General features: G+C 52.6%; 1 protein-coding gene across 2 annotated transcripts in view; it reads right to left on the bottom strand.

The window, feature by feature from the left end:
* ATP2B4 (ATPase plasma membrane Ca2+ transporting 4) overlaps positions 1–4,388 on the bottom strand; it is a 117,560-nt gene extending 113,172 nt beyond the window's left edge. For both annotated transcript variants that reach the window (XM_064273365.1, XM_064273364.1), the window contains exon 1: positions 3,963–4,388. The gene's annotated coding sequence lies outside the window, so the exon portion shown is untranslated. The remainder of the gene's footprint in view (positions 1–3,962) is intronic.
* Positions 4,389–6,754: the final 2,366 nt, after the last annotated feature.

Consider the following 6,754-nt stretch of genomic DNA (forward strand, 5'->3'; position numbering starts at 1 on the left):
CCTCCATAGGCTGGTGGATATGGAATGTTCTGCCCTGGATGGGCAGGGCTGACCAATGTCTTTGGGTGCTGGGTCCAAAGCCAAACCAAAAGCCAAACCAGTTGTGGTGGAGTCAGTTCTGACTTATGGTGGCCCCATGTGTTTCAGAGTAGGGCTGAGCTCCACTGGAGTTTCAATGGCTATGATCTTTCTGAACTAGATCTGTGAGGAGCCTCTGGGTGGATTTGAACTGCCAACCTTTCAGTTAGTAGCCCAGTACTTAACTGTTTGTGCAAGGTCAGGAGCATAGAAAAAAAGAGGAATGGGGCGGAGGTTACTAAGAGATGCTACATTCTTGACTAAGAGGCAGTTTCCCGTGGAATGCTTGAATTGCTAACAGCGGGCAGCTGGGTCAATACCTGGCTGAACAGCCAGCACCCCCATCCCATCCCTTCCCCTCCAGGCCCTCCAGTGAGTGACAGTGGAGGAGAGGAGAGAGTTCCCAGTATCCTTGCTCATGGCTCTCCACTCCCCCACCACACAGTCCCACACCTTGGGCAAATTCTCACAGCTCTACTTCTGCCACCTTACTGGGCCCTCCCATTTTGACTTTCTTCTGACATCAAAGACCCTAGGAATCTGACCAATCTGCTTGCCACCATTACCGCGAAAAGCAGGCTTCCCTTTGTGCAGAGGGGAAACTAAAAACCAGAGGGCAAGTTAGGAGCCAGTCGGGGTGAGGTCCTAGATCTGATGATTCCGCTTCATTCTTTCAACAAACATTGACCAAGAGTCTATAGCCTCAGGCACTGTGCAAGGCACTGGGAGTCCCAGAAGCGGTAAGATGAGCTGTGTTCCATCCATTTGACCTTGAATTCAGAGACCAAAACCGAAAAATCCATTGCCTTCAAGCCAATTCAGACTCACAGAGATGCTATAGGACAGATTAGAACTGCCTCATAAGGTGGCATAGTGGTTAAGTGCTATGGCTGCTAACCAAAAGGTTGACAGTTTGAATCCACCAGGTGCTCCTTGGAAACTCCACAGGGCAGTTCTACTCTGTCCTATAGGGTCACCATGAGTCGAATTGACTCCATGGCAATGGGTTTGGTTTTGGTATAAGGTTTCTGAAGAGTGGCTGGTGGATTGGAACTCTGACCTTTTGGTTAGCACCCCAGCTCTTAACCACTGTGCCACCAGGGCTCCATGAATCCAAGGACCCTACCGAAATACCCGTTGCCGTCGAGTCAATTCCGACTCATAGTGACACTATAGGACAGAGTAGAAATGCCCCACATGGTTTCCAAGGAACAGCTGGTGGCTTTGAACTGCTGACTTCTGGGTTAGCAGCCATAGCTCTTAATCACTACGCCACCAGGGTTTCCAAATCCAAGGACCGGAGGTGGTAAGTGGAAGGGGAAGTGACTGAGCCTTAGCAGGGTCTGGACGGCAGCAAACCCCCGCTCCTGCAGCACTAGCATCTTCTCCACCGAGTACTTAGATTACGGCAGACCCGGGGAGGGTGGAGCCGAGCTGCGGGAGAGGCTGACGGCGGAGCGGGGTGGGGCGAGGCGGGGCGGCGAGGCAGCCCAGAGGGGAGGGGTCCGCGGGCTTGCTGCAGTATCGATCCCTGCCCTGGAGCACCCGCGAGGCCGGCTGGGGCTGCAGAGAGCAGGCTCCACCGCTGCCCCCTACCCAGGACACCAGGTCGTGGAGCTGGCGCCAAGGTGGGCGCTAAATCGGAACCTGCAGGCAGAAGCCCTCCCCCAAAAGGATCCGCTCCAAGTCAGAATACTGAAAATAGGCCTGCTGCCCGAATGGTGAGATTCAGTACCCCCAAGACGCAAGGGCACACTGAAGGGCACAAGGAAGGGCGCGGTGCGGCCTGATTTCGGGGTTGCACCTCAGCAAGATGGTGGAAAGGAGGATGGGGCTCCTGGATAAGTAGCAAAGAAATGGATTCCTTGGGCCCCCTTCCTACCGAGGAAGGGCACTGATTATGGCTTGTGACCTCTTAGCACTGGAGAAGGCCTCATTACCTTCTGGAACAGAACACAGGCAGGGAGAAGCCATCTAGCCTTGGGGTGCAGCCAGATCAATACTCCAACACCTCAAAATGAAAAGTGGTTCCTGTTGCTTCCTGTCCCCCATTTAAGCTCTCCTGGTCTTTTGCTTCCTTCCTCCCCAGTTTCTCTAGTTGGGGCTGAGGGCAGGTGTTTCCTCTCCCCCAGCCCACTGCCCACAGATTTGCCTGCTTCAGGGACAGGAGTCACCTTCCAGACCACCTGTCCACCAAGCTGCCACCACCCCTCCAGAGCCAGCCCCCGAAGCCACCATCCACAGCCAAGGAGGGTCAGTGGGCTCACTAGCCACCACCTCTGCCAGCCCCCTTCCTCCTAAGGTCCTCTCCATCCAGCCCTTCCCTACCCCAAGGCCTCTTTCCACCGCCGTCCCAGCCTGGAATACCCCCCTGATCTCTTCCTTCCAGGTAAAGAAGGCCCAGAAGTGAGGAGCTGGAGGGGGGTCATCCAAACGCGAAGGGCAGAGAGAAGGGGCCGCTCTGGGGAGGGGCTCAAAGAGAGAGTGGCACCCCACCCAGAAGAGGAGATGGCGCTGTGGAACCGGATTTTATTTTCCCTCCCTCCCTACCCCTTTTTCCCTTCCCCCCAGCGGCGTCGGTTGAGTGCCCGCCTATTTCTTCATCTGACATTCCCCCTACTAGGCCAGCAGCGCCAGCATCTTGTCTGCAAGTTATTGTAAGTCCTGCAGGAATGCCCAGGAGGGAGGCGCCTCTGGCTAACAGAGTGCCCACTCCTCTCCCAGGATGCGGCGGCCGCTGCCACTCCCGGGCCCTCCACATCCCGCTGGAGAAGAGCAGTGGGTGCCTTGGCGCGATGGCGCGTGTGAGGCTGGACTCGCTGCAAGGAGGGTGCCAGCCGGGATCCTCCGCCGGGAGTGGGCCTAGGATGTGAGTGTGTGAGACTGTGGTGTGTGTGTGAGAACGAAGGGCAGGAGGGACAATTCCGGCCTTAGTTTCTAGCTCCTCAGCAAAACAACACTGAGGCCCAAGACGCTTCAGGGACTCCCCCCACCCCGACTTCCCCGAGGATGCCTCTCGGCAACCCCCAAACGCCAAGCCCTCACCAGCCCCAGGTCACCGGCCTTGACATCGCAAACTTTCCAACTTCACCCCTTCTTCCTCCCTTTTGGGATCCGAGATGTGTGGGGTGGTGCCCTTCAGACACACTCATACAGTTGGTTCCCGACGCTGGCACGCACTCAAACAACAGCGGTACTAGGGAACTCCTAGCTTTTTTCCACAGCTAATTATAGCCGTGAAAGTCAGAGGATGTTTTCAAGAGGCAGAGAGAAAACGCCGAGGTTTCTCCGCAAAGCCAAAGAAATTTATTTTGTGCACCCCCCTTCCCATTGTGCGCCTCTCTTAGCCCCCCCCAGGGCACCCCTTTTCCAGTCTCCACTGCAGCCCCTCCTTCCTGCTGAAGATTTCTTACTTGGTTCTTTTTTTTTTTTTTTTTTCCATCTCTCTTTGGGGCTTTCGAGAAAGAGAACAGACACGGAAAATATTTTTGCAACAGTTTTCCATTCTGCGTCTGATTCCCAAGCCAAGGGGGAGGCGGAGGACAGGAACGGACGGGAGAAATAAATGCTTTTCTAAGAGCTCAATTTGGGTGTCAGAACAGTCCTGTCGTTTCCCTAACCCCCACAGCCCAGGAATGACAAGAACCAGGAAAAGCAAAAGAAATCACTTGTTTGATTATGTGATTTCTCAGAACCAAGTCCAGGAAAGAAATATTTGACAAATCTGTTCACAGGCACACACGGAAAAAATCCCCCCAAATCTCCAAACCCAGTCACATAAAATATGCTCGGAAGCAGAAATTCAGGGAGTTTTAAAACGATTCAAAAGAAAGAAAGAAAGAAAGTTTGCAAATCAAGAGTCAATTCATTCCAAGCAAGCCTACCTCTTTCTAGCAAGGATCCGGGCTTCTCCGAGCGGGGCTCTCCCTCCGGGTCACCATGGACCGGGATAGGGTGACGGTGACCACCCGCCGGCCTCCCCACTGTGGCAACCGCTCTAGCGACGCTGGCTTTGCTTTCTGGCTTTTCTTGCCAGATCCGCGGAGTGGGCTGGGTTTCCTCCTCGGCCCTTCCAAAGGGAAAGACCTCTCAGGTCCCTGGAAGAAAAAGGGTTCAGGAGAGCTGGGCGGGTGTCTTTGATCTTGCTCTCCTTGGAGGGATGGTTCCCCAGGAAGTTGGTGCCCCCCCACCCCCAGTCCCTAGATTTGGATGGCCTCAACAGCAGAGCTTTCTTAAGAAAATGCTTGTCATGGCAACAGCTCCTGCCAACTCCGGCCAGACCCTCGCTCACCAGCTCCCCGGAGCAGTGCGGGCGGAGCAAGGGGAGGAGCCGGAGCTGGAACCGAGGTGGGACTTGGCGCCAGGCCAGACCATCACTCCGCTGTTAAGGTGGCCCGACCGCGCGCTGCGGCTGCTTCCTGGTGTGTCTTAAGGGGGAATGGGGAAGGGAACCGGAGGAATCCCCTTCTCACTCGGGTTTCCTCCCCTCCCTTACTCTCACTTGTTGAAAAGAAAGCAGAGTCGGGGGTGGGGGGGGTGGGGGGGTGGGGGGGTGGGGGGTGGGGGGGTGGGGGGGGAAGGTGGGGAGTGGATATGGGTGGCGGTATTCAACCGTTGCTGGGTGGAGGGAAAAAAAGGAAGCTTCTGCAGGCGGTTGGCTTCCTGCAGCTCCTACCAGCCTCTCAACTTCTTACTGGCTTAGACTCGGGACCCAGAAGCCTAGAAACCCAAAGAATCTGCGGAGACTTTTATCTCCCACCCTCCCGCCCCTCTGAATAGGGACTCCTGGAGTGGAAGAAGGAATTGCACTCTGTGTATGTGTGTGTGTAGCTTTGTTTATGTACACACCTTGGTACAAACCTTCTCCCCCAGATTTCACACACAGATTCCTGGGTGGCATTTTGCCCTCTCTTGCTTCTGTACGCACCAGAGGCCATATAGGGTGGGTGATAATAGCTGCCTACTCTGAGTCCTACGATGTGCCACCTAGGACACCAGAAGCTTTGTATATGGGGTATGGTTTCTAATCCTCACGGCAATCTTGAAAGATATTTATTATTGTTCTCATTTTGTGGGTGAGGAAAATAAGGACCCAGTGATTCGCCCAAGTTTACACATCTAGTTAATGACAGAACCAGGAGTTAAGGCCAAATCAGGCTGACTCCCAAGCCCATGTACTTTTCTGCAGTCCTGTGGCACACATTTCAGACATCCATGCGCACTCGCATACAGCCTACAAAGGTAATCCCACCGCCAAACTCACACCCCCACCAGCATTGTGCAACAGTGCCACCCATAGATTTTGCATAGAACTTTATGGCTTTCAAGTACAAACATGCACCATCAGCTGGTTCGCACAACACGGCTTCATTGACTGATAGATTCCCACACCCACCTCAGCACACAAGCTCACTCACATTTACATGACTATGGGAGGCAGGTTAACCCACACCTCATAGGTTATAGCTGCAAATTCTGCTGTGAAGAAGGTTACTGACTACAACTTCCCAACCTTCTTAACAGAGGTTTGGGAGAAGGCCTCTTTAATCCAAACATCCTAACCCAACACCTCACACAACACCTGTCCTCCTTTGCAGCCTTCCCTTCCCCAGAACACAGAGCCTTCTGGCCATTTCACTGTGCACGTGGAGAAACAGAGTTGTGAATGAAACCCAAGGGTTTGGATTCTGCCAGTCAGCACCCTTCCCAATTTTCTAAGAAAAATCCTCACAACCGGACCGATAAGCAACATCATGATAAACAGAAAATATTGAAGTTGTCAAGGATTTTGTTTTACTTGGATCCACAATCAAAGCCCATGGAAACAGCAGTCAAGAAATCAAACAATGCATTGCATTGGGCAAATCTGACGCAAAAGACCTCCTTAAAGTTTTAAAAAGCAAAGGGGTCACTTTGAAGACTAAGGTGCACCTGATTCACGCCATGGTGTTTTCAGTTGCCTCAAAGACACATGAAAGCTGGATAATGAATAAGGAAGACTGAAGAAAAATTGATGCCTTTAAATTATGGTATTGGCAAAGAATATTGAATATACCATGGACTGCCAAAAGCACGAACAAATCTGTCTTGGAAGAAGTCCAGCCAGAACGCTCCTTAGAAACGAGGATGGCAAGACTTCATTTCATGGACGTGTTATTTTGGACATGTTATCAGGAGGGACCAGTCCCTGGAGAAGGACATCGTGCTTGGTAAAGTAGAGGATCAGCTACAAAGAGGAAGGCCCTCAATGAGATGGAGTGACACAGTGGCTGCAAAAATGGGCTCAAGCGTAGCAACGATTGTGAGGATGGCGCAGGATTGGGCAGTGTTTCTTTCTGTTGTGCACAGGGTTGCTGTGAGTCGGAACCAACTCGATAGCACCTAACAGCAACAACATCTATGGAAACCATCCATGGGATTTTCTCAAGCAGTTGTTTTTTCCTAGGATTTGAAGTTCTTGCCCTCCTAGGCACTTATCATTGTTGTTAGCTGCTGTCAAGTCTGCTCCTGACTCACGGTGACCTCATGCATAACAGAATAAAATGCTTCCCAGTCCTGCGCCATCCCCATGGTTAGTTGCAAATTGGATCATTGTGATCCATAGTGTTTCCCTGGCTGATTTTCAGAAGTAGATTACCAGGCCTTTCTTCCTAGTCTGTCCTAGTCTAGTTCAGCT

The sequence above is a fragment of the Loxodonta africana genome, chromosome 20 (genome assembly GCF_030014295.1).
Source record: "Loxodonta africana isolate mLoxAfr1 chromosome 20, mLoxAfr1.hap2, whole genome shotgun sequence".
In the NCBI taxonomy this organism is placed as follows: Eukaryota; Metazoa; Chordata; class Mammalia; order Proboscidea; family Elephantidae; genus Loxodonta; species Loxodonta africana.